The 24,403-nt window shown below is 39.0% G+C and overlaps 1 long non-coding RNA gene across 1 annotated transcript in view; it reads right to left on the bottom strand.

Moving 5' to 3' along the window:
- Positions 1 to 1,842: 1,842 nt before the first annotated feature.
- LOC122800039 overlaps positions 1,843 to 24,403 on the bottom strand; it is a 545,736-nt gene continuing 523,175 nt past the window's right edge. Inside the window, exon 3 of the long non-coding RNA XR_006364522.1 lies at positions 1,843 to 1,907. This is a non-coding gene — a long non-coding RNA (uncharacterized LOC122800039). The remainder of the gene's footprint in view (positions 1,908 to 24,403) is intronic.

The raw sequence follows: 24,403 nt of genomic DNA, 5'->3' as shown, positions 1-24,403 counted from the left end.
GATCCAAGGGCTCTGAAATGATAGGTCAGACTGGAGTAGGACCAATATTGGTGTAGTAGTACAAACTAGGACTTCTTGACCCAAAAATGTAGGAGCCGGGAAAACGTCCATCTGAATCTGCACCGACTCTGAGAGGAAGCTAGCAATGGTGGTCTAGAGTGACGGCGGGATTCAAGAAATGGTGATGGTACTCTGGAGGATATCTGATCAATAGATGGCGAATACCTTGTTCTGGGTAAAGGCTTTGGATCCAAAGAGCTAGGATCCGAGGAGGCATTTGCTGGCTCCAATGATAGCTGAGCAGTAGTAGTCTTCAGATCCAACTTATATTTCTTCCTTCGTGGTTTCATGGTAGGAATGAGCGAGAGAGCTGAGTTTCCCAAAGGTCTTAAAATTTTAGATGAATGCTCCTATGATTTTAATTTTGGGGTTTGAGCCCCAGTAATAGCCTCTGTAAAGGATGTGGGTAGCAATCCTTCTAAGATTAATTTAGTCTTACTGTCTGCTATAGATCACAAATTGAAGACCTTGCAAATCAAACAGTCAGCCTGAAGATGATCAGGTCCCACACAATATACACACAAGTCATGTACATCGCATAGCGGCAACTTGTGCCTGCATTTCTGACACTTCTTAAACCCAAAAGGAACTTTTTCAAACATTTAAACATAAAAAAGGAGAAAAAGTTTTTTTTTGGGGAAATAAGGGATTACCAGTGGTGGTAAGAAGTGTTACACTAAAAAAGTGTAAGAGGGGAAAAAAGAAAAGAAGAAAACATCAACTACTGTAAAAAGATTACACCAGAACAGTATATAAGGGAGGATTGATAAAAGAAAAAAAGATCATAGTAGATATAAACTTATCTCTACACTAAAACTGCTCGAGAGCTCAAGGCAACCATATCCAAATGCAAAAGCAACAAACAAGATCTGAGGTATGATAGGATTTAGTGCATTATGGGTAGGGGAGGAGCTCCAAAGTTTTTTGATGGCCATGAGCTAAAATAACATCTGAGTCAGATCCGAACCCAACTGTTGAGGAATGAATGAAAAATGACAACATCAGATCAAATACTTACAATGTTCAATGACCACAGCCTGTGAGATATTAGAATCTACTATACGTTGAAATAACAGTATTGCATATTTACAACTGTATGCATGACCTACCTACAATAAGTAGAAATCAGTAGCCTGCAAAATGCAAACATCCTGATGGTACTCAGTGATTATGAAATGTTGCAAGAAAATGCCTACCTGCATAAGTATCCACAAATACAAGATGCAAATATGTTCTAACAAAAACATCCATGGTGTCGTAGGCAGATGCAATACCAATGTGGAACTAAATGGGATGCCACATAGTCGACAAACGACAGTGTAAACACTGACACAGCAGATGCTCATTCAGTCTTTGAATAGTCAGGAAATGCACAACAGACTGGTCACTGGAAAAGACATCCAATCATACAAGTGTGCCAACCTATACATAATAAGCAACAATCAAAGTACTACAGACTTGTTTGTAAAAAACATCCATCTCAAACTATGTGTGACAGATACACAAACCCGACTGTCATTTAGGTTGTGGCCTTCTTTTCAAAAACTATCTGAAGAAAACATGGCTTGATGCTAAATGATATTTCAACATATTTGGATTTCAAACAGAGTGCTAATCACAGTTATAATGTGAATATTGTACTTAGCTTACTGATGCATGATGGGTATTCAGGCATTTTAAGCAATATGTATGGCAATGTAAAAAATAAAGGCCTGTAACAAGGATCAGAGGCATTTTATTTAATAAAACAGAAAACATAAGTAACGTGCCTCTCTTCCTCTGCTGCTCCTCAAGCCTGCGCATCTGCTCGATGCACAGGGCACTATTCCAGGTCCGGTCTTCTTCACCTGAAAAAAGAAAAGAACAACATTCCTCAAATAACAGGAATATGCACTGTTCAGATCAGGTTCTAGAGAATTTACTTCTGTAGCACATCAGAAAATCACCATGCACATTTTGCAATTTTACACATGCATACCTCTCAACCTGGAAACATCAAAAATCTGGACAAAGGCCCATGAGAAATAGGTACAAATCTGTACGCTGATTAACATAAAATTTGAATAAATAATTATGTAACCCCACCCATTCCAGTGGAATTGTGGGATACCAACTTTCAAACACAAACTGAAGAGTAGACAACCAAACATGGCCCCAGACCCTGTAGTAAATGGTAACCATTTTTTTAAATGTGTATCAATGATGTTCACTGGGAAGGGAGAAGATGATGAACCTTAGGATTTTGTTTTTGATGACTTGCAGTATATGTATTTTGTGGTAAAATTAGGGCATTTAATGGTAGGATTGGGAGGGTAGCCTAATGGTTAAGGTGTTTGCCTTACAAACACAAGGTGCAGGGTTTGAGTCTCACAAGGGATAATTAGCTAGGCTTAAAATGGCTCACAAGGGCAGTTAGCTTAGTACTAGTCTATGAATCTATGAAGCTATAAGAAAAAGAATATTATAGTTTGCTAGGACCTCCAAAAGTCATTCTCCATGGCCTACTGATCAGTGGCATAGCTAAATTTGTGCCGTCTGGCCAGGGCTGTCTTTCAGTGTGCCTCACTTCCACCCCTCACAAAATCATGGTCAAAAGGGGCCCCCCCATACACAGCCCTCCTCCTGCAGCCATTGCAATGTCCCATTACTTGGCTATTTCACCCCATTTACCATAAACACTGTAACATGCATACTGCTTTACTTCTACAATGATCATCTGGATTCCATTTAAAACTTTTATTTTACATTTTATAGCACAAACACTAATATACTTCTGCTAAACAAAGCAATACAGTCTCACAATGAAAACAGACTTAGCATTAAAACTTCTCTGCCCTTGAAACTAACATTCATTGAAACAGCATTGAAACCCAGATTCAAAGAAAATGTATCAAGCCAGTGGCGGATAAAGATTACCTTTGGGCTGTTTTCAAATCATAGGTCCCTTGCACACAAAACATATATGTGTTCTTTGATACACCTTCCTGATTGTATTAAATTATATTCCCTGTATAATACAGCACACTTGTTACAGCGCATTTTAAATTTGTTTTAAACATTTTCCAGCAAGCAATGAAACAAAATGCATGAACCATTAATGACAAAACTGCCCAATTCAGAACATTTCCATCATAAAAGTCTACTCAAACTTCTACAGTCCACCAGTATCAGTAGATATGCACAATCTCTGCAGAAATAAAAGTCATCTAAATAATTCCACATTAAAAAGGTTGCTGCTAGCAAACAACTTTGTATTTCATTGTTTCAACTACAAATGAAGTGCTTGTTGCCCTTGAGGAATAAATTGCCCATGTTACATTAAAAAATTATAAGCTAGTAATATTGCAGTAGGCAATGGATGGCAAACTGATAGCAGGTTCATAGTTACTAGGTATCTCCACCAAATAGAACATTATCAGGACTGCAGCATCGAACCCCTTTAAACGTACAACACAGTACAGTATCAGCAATCCATCTACATACTGTGGGAGTAAAACCTACAGCCTTCTGCATCAAAAGCAAGTATTCTACCTGTTGTGCTACTAACAACACCAGCACACTTGGTATAAGCAGCACTAAACTTCTGTCTCCCTGATGAACTGTGCAGCACAAGAAATCTGGAAAAAGCCAAATTTTATTTGGGGTGGGGACAAAGGCCCAAAACCAGGGATACATTTTAAACATTGCTTGTATAATCTTAGAAAGTTACTAAAATAAAATGTTTTGTGTTACAATGCATTTTCTGAAAAATAGACTGAAACTTATTGGCTATCATTATTTAGTGAATTCAGTTATCAATGATTTGTCAGAAAAACACTACTTTTAAGAGGAATAGACCAAAAGTATGGGCCAAACATTCCAGACATTTTATGAAAATCACAAACACACACACACACACACACACACACACACACACACACACACACACACACACACACACACACACACACACACACACACACACACACACCAGTAATGAAACAGCACACACACACCCAGCAATAATGAAACAGCACACACACACACCCTTGGCAGTAATGAAGCAGAAGACGCAAATTAAATTCCCTACACAAACCTTGGCAGTAATGAAACAGCACACACTACTTGTTAGCAGCAATTCCCTTACTTGGCGAAGCATTCCCTTAAATGCTGTTTAAATTGCATAGGTCTTGAGGAAGGGCAGGACTGTATGTTTGTTTGTACAATACACACATGCACCAGACTATGGGATCAACCACCTATGGATTCCTCTGACAATGCACGCACTGGACTAGGGGATCAACCACCTATGGACTCCCCTGAAAGCAGGGCACAAGCCTGGTGCCATTAACTTGACCAACTAACCATAAGATGAAAAGTAAAATCATTCTCTAGCACTTTAAAGGTTTTATTGTCTTCAGTATCCTCTATGTGGGATCCTGCTACCAATTTGCAATGTGTACCTTACTGTCTGTGTTCAACCATAAGAAATAAGATCATAATGTGTAATGAAATTTCTGTTCTTTCTAGTAAATGAAACTGTGATGTGTAATTAGATAACAATCACAGCATGCCACCCTCCCTTTCCATATTTAATTTTGTTTTGTATACATTAAAATACCAAGACAAGACTTCAACTATACTGGTAACAAAATCAGAAAGCTAGAGTGCCTATAATAATAACAAACCTGACTAAAACAAAATCTAATCTCCGTAATATAAAAGAAAAGTTGGTAAATGATCACTGCATCTAGTTATGTCTGAACCATAGCTATCCCAATTTAAAAAGTCAGTACAAAAAGAAATTCAGTACACCATAATGTAGTTTTTCTAAATTAAGCCTACATTGCTCAGTCTTAAAGTTTACCAGTTCACAGAAAGTGGCCACTGGGGTAAAGAGATGCTTAAATGCATACTGCATAACCAGAAGCTTTAACTGAAAGAAACTAAAAATAAGAGCAGGAGGCTGTAAATCAAATTACATGCATTGTGATTACACTCGGAAATCAGCAAAAAGATAACTGTGTCATGCACTTCTGCAACATGAGAAATAGATATGATGACAATGGTATAATTATCCGGCCTCACTCTATTTCACAGTCACCATCCACCACAGAACTGCACCAGAAAATAACTCTTACAACTTTGAGGAGCCAGGAGCATGACTACAGTTTTCATTCAAACCTGCAGATACATTTCTTAAATTTATGTACAGTCATAGGATCATAAGAGGTTACTAGGCTAATGGTCCCAGAGCCCTTACAAGCCTGGCCAAGAGTTTATCCCAAAAAAAGAAACCTCAGTCAACACCTGTCAACCTGTCAATGAGGGACACAGGTGGAACTCCTGGGACAAATTTGTGGTTTCCCATCCAGTCATTAAGGTTGCGCTTGAAGAGGGTCAGCGAGGTACTCTGACATGTACTCCTCACTGTTACCCATTTTTAAGATGCAGGATGGGTCTCTATTTGGCCAACTGTGTTCCGTGGAAAATAAATAAATACATAAATAAAATGGCAAATAACCCAAGATTTTATGAGAAAAACTATTTCACAAGCTTCACTTAATAGTTGCATAAAACAATTACTTTGCATCCAAAACACCTCAAATTTCATGGAACAACATAAGCGACTCAAAACAACCATTAGCTTTTATTCTGGCAAAATTTGCACTAGCAGCAGATACAGTTTGTCCCGCAAAATCTCAGGTTTCCACAAAAAAGTCCCACTTTCTGCATTTGACTGAAAGAAAAGTTTAAAGATTTGCAACATTCCTCAGCCAAACGCTTAGATAAAACAGTTCCGGCAAACAAAAAGCTTGAAAAATAATTTAACAACATTGTGCATTATTGTTGTTATCCTCAGTAATACAAACGGGGTAATACCTAATAATTAACATCTTCCTGGAAACTTGGGAGCCAAGTATAGTAAAACAGACACAAATACATGATTTTCATTTAACTGTACTAATTAATAAAAAAGCAAGATGCAGACTATTAATCTGTAAGTAGAATTAGTAACTCCTTGCTCCAGAAGGGGTAGCTTCCCACCTCAGTGCCCTTGCACATTCTACATATTGTTTTGACGCTGCCAGTGACAGCGTTACTCGTGGTATTTTTTTCTTACATTGTAGCTCACAGTCCCATAATATCCATATTAAAAATAGAAACACTACAGCTGAACAGAGGCATATAGTCAGCATATTCAATTAAAGTATAACTCACCAAATACAGCTCAGAGAGACAACAAAACAGAATCTAAACCACCCCACAACAAGTTACACAACTCCTAAACTACAAACATCCTTGTTCTATGGAAAAATGCACCATATACATGGTATCACTGTTTTTTTTTTCTATAGAGCACTTACTGCTCCCTCTGCTCACCTGAACTTTGCACAGAAAATATAAATAAAGAGAAATCAGACGCAATGAGGGTTGCCAACTGTCCAGAATTTTTTCTGGACTGTCCAGAATTAAGGGACACTGTCCAGAAAACGGAAAGGAGAGCATATTGTCCAGAAAAAATGCCAGGAGATTGTTTTCTGGACAGTGTCCCTTAATTCTGGACAGTCCAGAAAAATTCTGGACAGTTGGCAACCCTCATTGTGTCTGATTTTTTTTTTAAGGGTGTTCTTCTTTAAGAGCGTCCTTTGCATCTGGTCGCAGAAGATGAAAACAGTCTTCTGCATCTGTGCGACTGATTGTTTACATCTTTGTCTTCATGAACATGGAATTTGAATTCTTGAAGACTGTTGAATTGTACAGCATACCACAAACGGATGTTTGAAATATGGTCCAAATACTTATGAAATGCTGCAGTTTTACCTACTTGTTCCACAGTCTGTTTGCAGGGTCTATATTATATTTTCAAAAGTTTCAGACATCGAACACCATATGGTCGACACCATATGAGCGATGTTTGAAATTTCGAAAATATAATAAAACAATAAAAATAAAAAACTATACTTACCTAAACATTGTAGGCAGGGGGGCAAGCCCCCCTGCACCCCCACACCCCCGCTGCTTAAATATTCCTACTCCGAGATCGCACTGCATTGAAGCCCAAAGGGAAAATATTCCCTACGGCGATTTCTGTTATGCGCGTGACGTTTCGACCAATCGGGTTCACTCAATACGCGTTCGCTGTTTACATTTTTTGATCACACGATAGGAACCCTGTTTGCATATATAGAGGAAGTAGCATGTGGAATTCTTAGCTATGCAATAATATTTCAAAGTACTGTTATTGGATATTAAGCAGCTATGTTTGTGGCTAAAGTTGGAAGCAATAAAGATACTAGGCCTGAAGGACTCCATGAAAATGCATTCTGAAACAGAAAGCTACTAAATTATTATACTGTTTTTAGTTATGATGCTGTTTTACTCATGTTTTTACTAAGTGATTAAGTAGAATATTTTTTGTTGCACTTGATTATGCATTTCAGTATTATTGGTGGGGACTTAATCATTTAATGTGATCAAAGATGTCTTTTAACTGTTTCTCTTTGTGGGTGAATTCATTTCTGGTGACAGATGTAGTCACAGACTTCTGACAAATATTAGTAACTGGTGCTACCCAAAAGTACAAGTGTGACAAGCCTAAGAATGCTGTTGTACTAATCAGATCTAATTGCATCAAATACTGACAGACAATTTACGTACACCCCTCTCTCTACAAAGATGACGGTTGCCAAACCAGTATTCAGTGGGATAATGTCAGAAGACCATATGATCAATGTGCACATTCATGTATCTGATTTTATGACTGCCTTAGAAACCTTAGAGTACCGCATACATATACTGTATATATTTATGTATATATATATATATATATATATATATATATATATATATATATATATGTATGGGTCTCCCACATTTTTATTGAATGCCGCTTCTTCAACAAACACAGGGGGTGTGGTTTAATGTCAATGGTATGGAGAGTCACACACTGGAAATGTTGATATTGTGTAATGTCGAGATACGTAAGTGAGATTGGAGGGATGACTGTATTTCTGCATGTGTATGTGAGGTAGGTTTAGGATCGGGGATGAGTAAAGGATAGGTGTTATATATTTTTGTGTGAGTTTGTGTATGCTAGGGTTAGCATCAGGGTTAGGTTAGGGGATAAGATATAGTATTGTTTGTGTGTCCAAGTGTGTCTTGTGTAGTGGCAGTGTTATGGGATGGATTTAATGAAAGTAAGGTGTAGGGTTAAGGTTGAGGAAAGGGGCAACATTATAGGGTTAGCACCCATTACTAAAGTGTTACAGGGGGGGCAAAGGTGACTACCTAACTCACTTGTGATTCCCATGCTATCATATGACATTGTACATATTTCTTTCCATAAACATACATAATTTAGCTATTGTATATTACTGCTTTTATAGCTCTATACTTTAGATATAAGGTTTACTTCTCTGCATGTTAAACTAGTTGTAAATGCACTATGTGTAATACAGCTGTCAACATTTTTTGTACCTGCTTATTTAGCCTGGTGCATGGCTGAAAAGGATTCTCAGACCAGTTTACTGACCTGTGCAACTTGTTAACTTAGCAGACTAATTCACATGCAATCATAATATAATGTGGTTAGCACATCTATATTTGTGTGCTTTTCTATGTGGCCACCCAGGTTGTTCCCATTCATGTCACTATCTTGATATTCATATTGAGTAAGACTGATGTTCCAAATCTGACAGAATGGGGTGAAAAATATAATCTCACTATACTAAGCTATTTTTCTAGCTCTTTTGACCTTCTGTGGTCTAACAGAATTTATATGTTGGTAGAAACACCAGCAATTCATCATTAAATACCAGACGTATTAGTTCACTTTAAGTACTCTGATTCTGCCTCTCTCTATATATGTATATACGTTTAGCTTGGGTTTAGCTCTTGACGGCAGAGGTTCACCTCATCCCTTTCATACCTATGCTAACATCCATTATACAGATGGCTATTTTTTTTCAGGGGCAGGTTAAGTTGCAAAGTGCAGAATTGCTCAGTACTTGGCACAATGGCATTGTTCTGTAAATATGAAGCAGTGCCCAAGCATAGTATTACTCTATTAAAATAGTTTTTTCAATGATGCTGTCATTGCCTAGATTGCATTAAACTAGAGTTCAGCATATTTCTTTACCTGGTCAAATTTCTGTAACTTCTGTTCATTCCTATGTGAACTGCTAAAACCTAATTGCTTGGCAGACAGCTTTATCATTAGTCAGATTGTTAGCTGTATAAATGGCTAATACATACATTTGCCTTCAGTCTATTTGTTTTTCAAGGTAAAGGGAATATTATGTTAAGATCTCAGTTGGTATATTGTTTACATTAGATATCTCCCTTTCTGGATGCTAATTAAGAAATCTAGAAATATATACTTTCCTGCATTAGGAGGGAAGCAGAGCACACCAAAATAAGCTATTTTTCATCACTGCTACTGAACCAGAAACTGTGTTGTATTTTAAATACTCAACATTGAAAATGTTCTACCCTAGCAGAGGCTTTTTCGAATCACTTTGTGACAACAGCTGTCAAAGATGTTTGGTATTTGGGGCATTTTATGGAAACTAACACAAATGGAATGAAAGAAGAATTGCATTATATGTATTGTGCTGATTCCTGTTGTACGTAATTCTTTTATTTGCTTTGTTTTGTTTGAAATAAACTAAATCATGCAAGTACTGTGCTTCTCAGACTTAAATTTCAGAGTGTAGCTAAACAAGATTTTCTCCAGGGTGGTGGATTATCTTTTATCTAAACCATCAAGCACTTCTGTAGACTTCCATATTTCTTAGGGACTTAATGAACCTGTTTTCTGTTTGCCATCCATTCCTTATTGCAATATTACCAGCTTACCATTGTTTAATGTAACATAGGCAATTTATTCTTCAAGGGAAGCAGGCCCTGAATTTGTAGATGAAACACTTTAAATATAAAGTTGTTTTCTAGAAGCAACATTTTCATTAGTTACAGATCTCTTCAACGTGGAATTATTCAGATGACTTTTACTTCAGCAGAGATTGTGCATATTGACTGATATTGGTAGATTGTAATGATAGAAGTTTGAGTGGCCTTTTATGGTTGAAATGTTCTCAATTGGGAAGTTTTGACATTATTAGTTCAAAACTATACATTTAAAACACGCTCTAACAAGTGGTGCTGTATTATGCAAGGGATATAATTTGGTTATTATATATTGTAATGTACTACAATCAGGAAGATGAATCAAAGAACTTTTGCTTGGTCCTAAAATGTGTGCAAGGGGCCTATGATTTGAAAAAAGTCCAAAGATAAACTGGCCAGGTGCATTTTCTTTGAATGTGGGTTTCAGTGCTGTGCTTGTTTTCATCATGAGACTGTACTACTTTGTTTAGCAAACATTTATCAGTCTTTGTGCTATAAAATTTTAAATAAAAGTTTTAAATTTAATCCAAATATCTGTAATCATTGTAAAAGTAAAGCAGAAAACTGTATGCACACTGAGAGTGTTTATGGCAAGTGGGAAGAAATGGAGAAATAGCCAAGCTATGGGACGCTGGAATGGCTGTGTGGGAGGGGAAGGGGGTATCAAAATTACATGCATTTTACTTTCACATACATGTCCGGAATTTTTGACATGAAAAGTTGGCAACTCTAACGCAATCGCGGACTTGTGGGTGGCCGCAACTATAATGTGATCACATCATTATGCTTCAGGGTCACAAGGGTCACGTTACAACAAACTGTAATTTAAAGGAGCCATTCATAATTTTGCTGCACCTTGTAACTTTAAAGTTTAAAATAAAATAAGTGTGCATGTTGTGCACACTGAGTGCGATAACACCTTCAGTTGTCCTCTTCTCCACTTTGACTGATTGCCTGCATTGAGTCACCACTGTATTGTGCCGTTAATTACTATTATTTAACTTTACCTTCCCCAGAATAGTGACTGAATGCTTATAGCCACTGTTTTGCGGCACGGACAGTGAATAAAACCACTTCAGAATTTGTGTGGGAAACAAAAGTCAGTTTGGTCTCATGAGCTTGCCGATCAAATGCACCTAATGGGGAACATTATTTTTAGTCTTGCAAATTCTGTGTGCCATGCTGTCCCATGCTGAAAGGTTTTGGCACTGCGTTAAAAAAAATAATAATAAATATCCTCGGAAGATAATATTGAATGGCAATGTATCGTATTAATCCATGAATATATCTATTTTGGTTATGTTGAAATGTAGTAACCCCAAAAGATGTAGCCATGCTATGAACTTCCTAGTTGCAGCCATTCCCATTGTTCCAAACTGACAGGTAGTGTTCCACCGTTAAGAGATAAAAGGTTGAGAGCTAATGCATCAATAAAGTATGTGGGTGGACAATATAGCTATGGTTTTATATGTGATGAATGTACATAATTATGTATTCTAGTGGAGAGAATGCTGAACGATGTTCCAGGCTAACCTTAAGAGTAAAAAGAGATAGAAAATATCGTTGTAATCACTATAACTACAGTTCAGCAAAAATAACATATTGGGTCTTCTAAGCAGTAACTAGCACTGAGCCTCCTCGTAAACCAGTTAATCAAAATAATTTCATTTTCTCCTGATAGCCCTTTCTTCTAATCAACTAGGTGAGCCCTTGCACATTAATGATGCTGCAGGATATGCTGCAATACACAATGACGTCAGCATGTACATGAAAGTAAGAAAGTAAAAAAAAAAAAAAAAAAAAATCGGGATTTAAAGGGGCCACTCGGGAAATCGTGGCACCCTATTATTTGAACCCCAAAAACGGTAAATACAGAGGAATTCGGTACAGTTGGGAGGTCTGTACACATGGGCTTTTTACATCTTTAAACACAGCTAAACACAGACTGAAGAAAATGAGATTCAAACCTGCAACTGTAATCCAAACTCTAACTTTGACACCTACCTGCCTAGCTAATCCATCTTGCTTGAAAGTGTGCATTGTGAATGCAGTGAAAAGACTTGGTGTTAGGTCTCACCAGGAGTAAAGGGAAGGGGAATAGAAGGGCAGGCAGTTGAGGAAAAATGAAATAATATGGATCATGGTTTAGGATTTCAAAAGCTGAGCATCACCTGAGCATGCAGGTAAATACTTAGCAAGAATGAATTCATGTCAGCATTGTGGTCACAATCATTAACAGCAATGGAAAATCATTCCTCAGACAATGGGATAATGGGATAGTGTCATGTATAGCTTCTGTTAGCAGAAATATGAAAGGTACGTACATAGGGGATACAGTAAGGTATGTGGGAGGACTACATTTAAAGATATTCCTTGGCAAAGTGCACCTCACAAAGCAAGTGCTTAAATCACTGTATCTCCCTGCTTTGCATTTCAACTGTAACTCTGGCAATCTGGCTCCCCCAAAAGATAAGGATGATTTGGTCACTGAAGTGAATTTAATAATGAATGGCAAAACAACACTTAAAATCACTTTTGAAAATAATACCATATTGCACAAAACTCTTGTCAGACATATAACAGTCTGTAGCAAACTTTACCAACTTTGCCTTTAAACAGCTGCTGTTAGCAAACCTTTACAGATTACACACATATTCATTGAAATTCAACAAATAAACAAAAGTTATGTGTTCACCATATTGATGCACCTATGGTTTCCATTTTCATTCCTTCTCAACTGATGGGTCTCAGATTTGACCTCAGATCTGGCTTGGCTGCTTTTTTCAGATTCTTGGATCCAACTCTCAAGTTCTTCCCTTTACCCATAATGCCCCAGTAAGCTTATATACCTCAGATTGAGTTTGCTGCCCCCAATAATCCATGGCTGATACTATAAGTAATCTATAAAGCACATATAATAGAAATGGCACCAGGAGTAAAGTGAATGGGTTTGGAGGGTGGGAAGTTGAGGAAAAATTAAAGCAGACAACACAGATGTTAAAACAGACAACACAGATGCCAAGGAATTAAAACAGCCAACTTCATGCTTCTTAAGACAGAAGTGGTGAACTTCATGACACCCATGCAGATGGACAATACAGTTACAACTGCTGAATCCTACATAAATGCACTCGATAAGCACTTGCACGAGTGCATGGATCGTGCTATCCCAAACAGAACCAAGACGTTATCCTCCAAAAAAAAGGAAGCCAATCTGGTGGTCCCCTGCCATAAACAAACTGTACAACAAAAGGAAGAAACTGTTCCAAAAGAGAGTAAAATCCCATGAGTGGAGGAACTCCCCAGTCAGCCTCAGTAAGAAGCTGTGATCCCTTATAAGATTCTGCAAAGCTAGCTATGAAAACAAAATCACCACTAATTCTAAGGACAACCACAAAGCATTCTATAGCTATGTCAAGAATCTCGATGGCAACACCCAGATCTGCTCTGAGTTACAGCACAAAGGCATGAAAATTACAGAACCAACTGATATTGCCAACATCCAGGCAGATAGGTTCACTGCTAACTTTACCCCCCCCACCCCACCCCCTAAAGGGTCCATATCTATACAGGAAGAATACAGAGTCTCTGTAATCACAGCTATGCAGGTAAAAGCTGCACTCTCTAAAACCAAAAACACAGCATCCATGGGACTGGACAACAACCCAGGCTGCGTTTTACATGAACTTCAGAACGAACTGGGTCCCCACTTAAGCACCATGTTCAATAATAGCCTTGCATCAAGCTTTGTGCCTACTGAATGGCACACAGCAACAGTTATCCCTCTCCACAAAGGGAGAGCCACCACTGATCCAGGGAACTATCGACCTATTAGCCTGATGAGCCTGGTCTGCAAGGCCATGGAACGTATAATCATGGAACTCATAAACAAAGACATTGGTAACCTCCAAACTCTGGATCCCACCCAGTTCGGGTTTGTGAAAGGCAGATCATGCCTCCTGAACCTGATCAACGTCTTTGAGGCAGTCACCAAAGCTGTAGATGAGGGTAAGGTGGTTCATGCAGCCTATCTTGACCTCGCCAAGGCTTTTGACACCATCCCTGATTCTGGAATTATAGCTAAACTCACTAAACTAGGTATAAATCCCTACGTCACAAGATGGGTTGCCAACTGGCTCACTGACAGAACCCACACTGTAAACGTTGCAGACTCCAAATCTGACCTCAAAGCAGTGACAAGTTGAGTACCACAGGGTTCCGTCCTGGGACCTCTCCTGTTTGGTATCTACTTCTCTGAAGTACAGGCTAACACAGAAGGGCTCTGGCTAATGAAGTTCGCAGATGACTGCAAACTAGGAGCCATAGTCAAGTCCCCAAATGATGTGGACATCCTACAAAAGGGCCTCGCTGAGACAGATGCCTGGTGTCAGAGCCATGGTCTCAAGCTCAATGCCAAAAACTGCATTGTCATCCCTTTTGGTAAAAACTCTGTACCCATGAACTACCACATAGGCAACAATCTACTTAACACCGAATGTGTGATGAGACCTTGGTACCCAGGTGGACAGTAGTCTCTCCTTTGATAGTCACATCGCCACAGTAGTCAGGAAGTCCTTCTACGTGGCACACCTCATCATAAAAGGGTTCTCAACTAGGAAAAAAGAGGTCATTGTTCCCCTTTAACCAAAACTCATTAGACCCATTATAGAGTACAACGCCCCTTTTGGAATGTACCTCACAAGACATCTGCTGTAGCTGGAAAGGCCACAGAAGTACCTCACAAAGAGGATTACTGGCCTCAAACAAATGCCCTACACTGACTGCCTCAAAAAACTCCAGCTTTACTCCGTAGCATATCGCCTACTCCGAGGAGATCTCTGCTTAACGTATAAAGCTATGTCAAACCCAGAGCTGTTGGACATGCTACACCTAAAGAATTCCCAATCCCTCTGAGTTACACGCTCTAGGGACCTAAACCTTGTCACCACAATAAACAGGACATGCTGGAGGATATCTTCCTGTCCCAGAGACTTCCCATACTCTGGAACAGGCTACCCATCTATGTCAAGCAAATTTCTTCATTAACACTCTTCAAGAAAAATCTTGATGAGTGGATGGGAAACAGGAAATACACCCCGGGGATCACTTCTGTGTCTCTGCTCAACAGTGCCACAGGAAAATAACTTTCTTGGGTGGCGTAAGCCAGGAAACCTTGTTGGCTAGGTTTACGTAGGCCCTTGGGCAGATAGCCTTGTACCTACCTATGAACAGATGCATTGTTATGGTGAGTACATAACTTTTGTATATGATGTTGCTATTTTCATTCATTCCTCAACTGATGGGACAGAGTCCCAAGCTATATTAACCTTGGGTGGTCCTCATGGAAGATATTTTGGAGTACTGCACAGCCAAGAGCAGCTCTGTTCCTAGAAACCAAATCCAACTGGTAATGAGCAATAAAGGTATGAGAACTGGACCAAGAGGCAGTGGCATAAATGTCATCTACTGATGTTCTGAACCACAAAACTGAAGAAGCAGCCATAGATTGATACATATGGGCAACCTGATAGACATGGGCATCCTGAGTCAATGTAGGAATTATCTCATGTATAGTGACAACCACTTACTCCTGAAACAAACAAATACTTTATGTGACAGATGTAGTTACACTATGAAATTGGAAGCAAGACTCTCACATAAGGACAAATTGAATGCCAATGAGGTTGCCAACACACACACACATTTCCCATACTAAATAAGGACACAACACACAAGCCTACATATGCAGAGGTACTCACTAGTAACTCACCAAAAGATCAGAGGCCTCCCAAACAGAAACCACTTACACACATAACAATGCAAAAAACAACCACAACACATAATAAGACACACACCAGTGTCTAAACAAATAAGCCCATAAGATGTAACAAACACCACAAAACCTAATGTACTGGCCATAGGTGACTCCATTGTGAGATACACGAATGCTCCCCTCACCATGACGGATAAGGTTATGGTTAGCTGTCTGTCAGGTGCCACGATCCATTAAGTCATTCAGGTACTCAAGTCACTCAACCACAAGTACAGGTATGACTCCGTCACTGTCCATGTGGGGGTGAATGGCTTGAGACGTGCCTCACTGGACTATATGAGGAGAGACATGCTGAGCTTTCAGACTGTGTGTCACAGGCAGATATAAGCCTAGCCTTAAGCAGCATTCTACCTTCTCCAAGGATGATGCCACAATACAAACAAAAACTGACTGACTTTAACAATTAGCTTAGCCTCTGGTGTCAGTCCAAGGGGATCCAATATCTGTCAGCCTGGGAAGGCATGGTTGAAAGGCCACACTGCTTTGCCACAGATGGTCTGCACATATCTCCTCTAGGCCTTAAGATACTGGCAAGCATTAGTCATCTCTATTCTGCCTTTTTTAGGCAGTGGCAAAATAACCAACCTCCCAACATAACAAAATCCTCTCTAGAGAAACTCAAGGTACTGCTGCTTAATGCTAGATATCTAAACAAGAAACTGCACTCCCTGGAAGCACTCCTCACTTTAGAAGATGTTGACATCTGTGCAGTCACCGATACACAATTCAAAGGTGTGGAAAGCACACTGGCCATGCAGGGCTACAATGCCTTCCGTACATTCAGACCACAAACTGAGCATGAAAGAACCAAAGCAGGAGGTACATCCATCTTCATTAAGGATAAGTACACCTCGAGACTTGTCAAACAGTATGACTCTCTTGAGCTACTCCATGTCCTATTAACTATAGGCAAAGCCTGCTACCACATCATAGTTAGCTATTGGTCCCCTACCGTGAAAGAGGAAAAGCATACTACATACTTGGACTTACTGGAGTCACTTGCCATACAGCCCCTACACCTTACTTATGGGTGATTTTAATTATCCTAACATCAACTTGGAAACATACATGATCACAAACATGCTGGTTCAGAGGTTCTTGAACTTTGTCAATGCAAATGGTCTGGTACAGCTAGTCAGCACACCGACAAAAGCCTCACATGTCCTGGACATAGTACTCACTAACATGACGACACAGTGGTGCAGCGGTAGCATTGTCACCTCACATCAAGAGGTTCTCCAGTTAGATTCTCGGCTGGGGTGCCTTCTATGCAGAGTCTGCATGTTCTCCCTGCGTTCGTGTGGGTTTTCTCCAGGCACTCCGGTTTCCTCCCACATTAGAAAGACATGCATCTGGAGTGTTTCTACCCGGGCCTTCGCTGAAAATTGGCTTTGTTCCAAATCGGGCTTTCCTGATAAACAAATATTAAATAAATAAATAAACATTGGAGAGTAATGCACCCCCACCCCGCATGAGCTGTCCCCCCTCTTAAGATCTGACCATAAATCAGTCTCGCTTGATGTAATTATAATACCAGATAACCCATCAAGCTCAAAAATGCTTAAGAATTTTTCAAAGACAAACCACCTTCTACTAAGAAGAATAATAATAATAAGAAGAAGTTTCAAAGCCCCCTTGAACACAGATAACACTGACTCCCATGCAGAGATGTACAACAATGTCCTTTATAACTACTTAGCAGTTGTATAGAATCAGCTGTACCTGATTGGATTAAAACCAGATCTTGACAAAAAAACAAGCTACCCCAGTGGAAACCTAGTATAAACAGGCTATACAACAAGAGAAAGAAACTAATGTCCAAGAACAACAGGGAAATGGCACAGCAGAGGAAGAAATCCCTCTCTAGCTTAAACAAATACATTAGAGATCTTGTCAAGTCCTTTAAAGCTAATTCTGAAGGAAAAGCTCCCTCCCTAGCTAAGGACAATCACAAGGCATTATTTAACTACATCCAAAATCTAAAAGCGAATACCTAGCTATGCACTGAACTGGTTGTGGATGGCACCACCCATACTCAACTGGAAGTAATAGCCAACCTGCTAGCTGACAGATTTGGAGCAAACATCACCGCTCCGTCCCCTGCAGTCAACCCCGAGAATATACCTGTCACCATTCCTCACCTTATTATCTCAAGACAGCAGGTCATATTGGCACTGTCCAGGGCCAAAATCACAGCATCAATGGGACCAGATAACATCCCAGGTTGTCTTTTAAACAACTTAAAATATGACCTTGCAGACCCCAGATCCACTTGGATTCCTGCTTAACCACAGCCTGTCAACTGACTATGTTCTGGTGGAATGGAGGACAGCAGCAGTAATCCCCCCTGCACAAAGGGGGACCATCAAATTACCCTGGGAATTATAGACCCATAAGCTTGACTAGCCTCATCTGCAAGGCCATGGAAAAAATCATTATGGACACTATTAATAAAGACATAGGTAATCTCCACAGATTTGTTAAAGGTACATCATGCCTGTTAAACACGGTTGACTTCGTCAAGAAAGTCGACAAGGGAAATACAGTGCATACTGCCTATCTTGACCTACCCAAGGCATCCGACACAATCCCCCACTCAGGTATTACAGAAACTCTCCCAATTGGAAATTAACTCTTACATTACCAGACAAGTAGCCAACTGTCTCACCAACAGGACACATACTGTCAAAGTGGGTGACCTCACCTCTAGCAGAAGACCAGTTACCATTGGCATACCACACAGTTATGTGCTGGGCCCCTTACTGTTCATAATTTATGTCTCAGAAGTCAAGACAAACTTGGATGACCAGTGGCTGACCAAGTTTGCTGATGACTGCAAATTGGGAGCAATCATTGAGTCCCCCAACAAAGTTAATATACTGCAGAGAGGGTCAACACAGACAAATGATTAATGCCAAAGTCACGGATTAAAGCTAAATGCAAAAAATGCATTATTATTCCCTTTGTGAAAGTTGACATCCCTGCTAATTACATTACAGACAGCACTCCCCAAGTGTAGACTTAGTGGTATGTGATTTGGGTATTCAGGTTGATAGCAACCTGAACTTTGACCACCATTTATGCACATTAGTAAGGAAATCCTTCTATGTGGCACATCTTATAAATAAAGACATCACATCTAGATCTAAGGATGTTATAATTCCATTATACTCGGACCTCATCAGACCATTAATTGAGTACAATGCTCTCTTTTGCATGTACCTCATGAGACACCTGCAACAACTTGAGACCACAAAGAGGTTTTTCACCAAGAAATTACAGGGTACACAAAACAAGTCTTACACAAAAAGACCAAAACCCTGTCACTGTATTCTGTCTCCTACAGGTTGCTAAGGGGTGATCTGTGCCTGGCTTACAGGGTAGTCTCTGACCCAGTCCTGATGGAAATGCTACACATTTGTAAATCAAACTCCACAAGGGTCACTCGCTCCAGGGATCTTAATCTAGCCTCTGACATGAATAGGCCATGCTGGAGAGAGAGAGAGAGAGATTCATCTCCCAGAGACTGCCACTTCTCTGGAACAAGCTTCCAGTTCACACGAAACAGAGTACCTCCCTGACCCTCTTCAAGTGCAACCTACATCAATGGATGGGTGATCGCAAATTCACTCCTAGGGTGGTGTCCATGTCCCTCCTGGACAGAGGAAGTTGTTATTAACTACCATAGATCCTTACCTCTGTGAACTTCACTCATCTAACCACCGACAAGAGTGGCAACTTGGGATAAATATCACTAGGCCTGTAAGGGCTCTAGGGCCATTAGCCTAGTAACCTTCTATGATCCTATGAACCTAGACCTCATGGAATGCGCTCTGCGGGGCGTAAGCTAACACAACCCTTTCTGGCTATAGACAAAGGATATGCAATCAACACCACAAAGCAAAAAATAAATAACAAAAAATACCACCACAGAAAGCAGGAAAGTTCGGAAAAATTTAATCTGTCTTAGCGCCTCAGCTACACAAGCCTTCAAGAGATAAAACATCATACTCATCAAATCTATTATATAAGAACATCACTAAACACTTCAATTATTACATAAAACACCAATACAAAAGCAGAACTAATCACATAAAAACCTTCCAATTACAGTCTAGGTTTAACCCATGAGGTACTAATATTCCAAACTTTAAAATACACACTGTCTCTTTGTATAACCATTTTTTCTTTACTTCTATCTCATCCCATCCCTTAACAGTTTCGAAAATTGTGCCTCTTAAACATACATTACCCCCCATGACATAACATATAATGATTTTCTATAGGGCTTTCAATTTTCTTATTTTTAATGTCTCTGAGATGTTCCTACATTCTCACTTTAAAAGACCTTTGTTCACCAATATAAAAGAGGTTACAGGAGCATCTCAGTACGTAAATTACACCCATAGTATTACAATTTACACATTGTCTGGGGGTATATATCACCTAATTTATCTTGTCAAAAAAAGGGACTACATACTGACAAATGGAGCATCTCCCATATGGCATAGTCCCCATAGATTTTGGTTCCATACAAAATTCTATTTTTGGGACCTCAAAATTACTATAGACAACCACATCTCTTATACTTCAACTTTTCTTCAATGAAAGAAGAGGTTTATTTAGTAATACATCTTTTAATCTCCTATCTTTTAACAAGTAATACCAATAATATTTTATAACATTAAATGTATCCTCTGTCATAATAATATATGCTGTCACAAAGTACACCTTTTTCACATCCATTTGTTTAATATCTTTACTCCCTATTTCTCTACACAGGGAATTTTTTTTCTACTCCTATTATTGCCCTCATACTGATTATTATTGTTCAACAATCTATTTGAAGCTTGCTCCACTACATAAAAATCATAACCTCTATGTAAAAAATATCCACAAGCCTTGCTTAGTTCTTCCCATAAAATCTCCTTTGTATTACAAAGTCTTGAAACCCTCAAGAACCGATTAAACGGCAGTGAATTTATTAAATGGGATGGGGGACAACTCCTGCCATCCAAAAAAATGGTTTGTATCAGGAAGTGTTCCATGTACTCTTGTTTGTACACCTTCACCCACCTTGCCATCTAATTTTACATCTAAAAAGACTACTTTTTACCACTTTGCACCCCATCAAATTTGATACCAAATTCATTGCCTTGCAATTTATCTATGAAGTCACTTATTAAGTGTTCTCCACCTTCATATACAAAAATAAGATCATCAATAAATCTAAAATATTTTACTACATACTTTTTATAGAATTCCATTTGATATAAATATTTATATTCAAAAAGACACATAAATAGGTTGGCATACATAGGGGCAAACGATGCCCCCATCGCTGTACTTTTAATTTGATATGTTTCACCATTAAATTCAAAATAGTTATGAGTCAAACAAAAATTAATTAATTCTGTTACATAATTCATTAAGGGACTATCCTCTAAAAAATACTTTACTGCTTCCATACCTAACTGATGACTTACGTTTGTATAGAGACATTTAACATCTATAGTTAACCAGTAACTATCAGTGTTCCATTCAAGTGACTATTTTTTCTAAAAAATCAAGAGAGTCACGAATATAGGAACTTAACTTCCTCACTGGTTGCAGAAAATATTTATGCAGCAAAATTCCAGTATTATACAAAAAATATTTTGTAGCCGCAACTATGTCCAGGTGGAGTCGAAAGGCTTTTGTGGATTTTTGGTAGGCAATAAAATCTAGCAATACTATATCCTTGAGTAGAGAACTTTTTTCTACATCATCCTTAGAGAAATAACCAAGTCTACAGCCCTTTTTAATTAAATTGTCAAAGCCTGACAAAGCCCTATTATATTCCGAAACTGCTACCTTCTTATATACATGAACATCGTTCAGATTTTTTTCACACATTTTTTTATACTGCATATAATGCATTATAACTATCTTATGACCTTTATTGGCTGGATTGATCACTGAATCACATCATTTACTCAATTTTTTAAGCCAGCCATTCGATTTTAGATAAATTGTAAACAACATTTGTTCTGACCTTTGAAGTATCCAAACACATATTTTCCAAAACAAAACATAGTCACTTTTTACACAAATATCAGACATATCTAGTAGACAGTATACATTATTTTCATCATAAAAAGACGAATCGCATGAAACAAAAATATTATCTTCATCTGTTTCCATTGTGCTATCATTCATTTGGGTTTCTATTACCTGATCGAATGTTTAGGTTAGCGAATACCTAAACGTCAATCTGGTAATAGCGAAAGCAAAAAAAACGCGAATGGCCGATTTAACACAGGGAAAGAATTCCCTTGGCCGTTATGCGGATTTTGCCTCTTTCCCCACTGTAGAGTGATCTCGGAGTTGGTATATTTAGTTAGGGGGGTGTTGGGCACAGCCCCCCCACTCCATTTTGGTTTAAAACATTTTTTGTGGCCGAGGGAATTCATTCCCTACGTTAAATTGGCTATTCACTGTTTTAATTTTTCAATATTACCAGATCGACGTTTAGGTATTCGCTAACCTAAACATTTGATCGGGTAATACACATGCTAACATTTCCACCATGTTAACATCTCTTACTTGCTGTTTAAGAAAAAGTTTATCAAATGCAGTTTCCTTATAAAACAAAACATGTCTGCTTTAAGCACATGTATTCGTAGCAATACTGTTGGAATAAATTTTAGTCCCTGATTTAATACTGATATTTCACTATCATTTAGTGTACATCCTGATATGTTTAAACCCATATTATCACTATTATATCAGCAATATGTCTCTTTTGCAATCGCTTAACTATCTGGCTAAGATTACTTTAGAAGCTGACATGCTCAATCTTTTCAGTGAAAAGGATACAAACAACTGGTCAGTTTTCCTGAAATCTTTGGTCTGATGGAGATAGAATCAAAACTGTATGTGCACATCTAAAAGATGAAGCATGTATTCCCCCTTATTTAGAGAAATTTGGAAAGAAAACTGGGAAGTTAATGACTTAATTAATGTTAGACGCAGAAGCCACCTTAGGCAAAAAAGATGGGTTAGTACGTATGGAAACTCTATCCTTATAAAATACCAGGTAAAGAGATTTGGAGGAGTCTGTAGTTCAGATACTTGTCTATTTGCATGTAATAGCTACTAGAAAAATAGTTTTCCAAGTCAAAAATTTTAGGTCTGTTTTCTGAAGATTCAAAGGACCTTGGATCAGACCTTGGAGCAAGATACTTAATCCCAAAAAGGAGAAGGGTCCTTCAATGGGCCCTAAGTAGGAAGGTGCCTTTCTGAAAGGCCTTGCACAACCTAGAAGAAGCTAAGGAAGAATGACGTTCACCTGAATGAAAGCTTGAAATGACAGACAACTGCATTTTAATAGTAGAAAAACTAGCCCCTTCATAAAAAAATTGAAGCTAAAATTTGAGGACAGCTGGTACATTAGCAGAAAAAGGGTCCAAATCTCTCTTAAGGGCCCAAACTAAAATCTCTTCCATTTACTTTTGTAAGTTTTCCTAGTAGAAGCCTTTTAAGAAGACAACAAAATATGTCAGACTGGGGGGCGGGGGGTGTGTGGGCTGTCTAGCCATCAGTGGAACTGGAGAAACCATGTGGTCAGCTTGAGGCCTGTTATGTCCAGACAGCCATTCCACTGGATAAGGTAGGACGTCTGGGCTGGGGTCCACTATCCAGGGTGGATACAGAAGATGAGGCCACAGGAAGGGAAACCAAAAGTGACAAGCCCAAAAGGTGCAATGAGGATAACTCTGCTCTTCAACCGGTATGCTTTCTGTAAGAATTTGGTGATTACAGGTAATGGAGGATAAGCATAAAGGAGACCAGTTGTGAACTAGAACATCTCTTGGTGACTCCCCCAGAGAGAGAGGAACAAGGCGAATAACCTACTACATTTGCTGGCGGAGAACTGAAAAGGTTGCAGCATGGCTGGCCTCATCAATGAGAAATTCTCTCTGCCACTTTAACATTGAGAGATCACTCATAAGGCATCAGAATGTACCTGCTTAGTTTGTCTGCAAGCATGTTGGCTTTCCCCGGTACAGACATTGCTCTGAGAAAGCAGACAGAAGACACTGCCCTATGCAGAATCCACATATGAAATCTGGCTAACTGAACCAGAGTGATTGCTGCAGCCAAGGGCCCCAAGGCTTGCAAGACTAGTTGTGCTGGAGGAGAAGAATGCGATATCACTTTCATGACCTGGGATCTGACTGTTTGTGCTCTTGTTGGGGGAAGTGACGCTATCTGATTGATCATGTCTAGATGAGCACCTATGAACTCCAAATTCTGTGTAGGTGTGAGCTGTGACTTGCTGTAGTTGCCTGTGGTACCTAGATGAAGACATAATTGGAGCAAGTAGTCCTCTTCTTGTAAATGTAGATGGCTGGTTGGGGCAGTCAGAAGCCAGTCATCTAGGTACAAAAACACTTTGTGAATCTCAACAATTACAAAAGTGAGCTTCTACCACTGCTATGCATTTGGTGAACACCCTGGGGGCTGTGGTGAGGTCAAAGGGCTGTGCTCTGAACTGGTTATGATTGGCTCCCAGCTGATGTGATAGCACTCTTCTTAAAGATCTATTGAGCACATCCAGTCATCCTTTCACAGCAGGGG

This window comes from Protopterus annectens, chromosome 4.part0, assembly GCF_019279795.1.
Source record: "Protopterus annectens isolate FY-2018-M chromosome 4.part0, PAN1.0, whole genome shotgun sequence".
Taxonomy (NCBI): Eukaryota; Metazoa; Chordata; order Ceratodontiformes; family Protopteridae; genus Protopterus; species Protopterus annectens.
The sequence above is the reverse complement of the archived record's forward strand: the minus strand, read 5'-3'. Positions and strand labels throughout refer to the sequence as shown.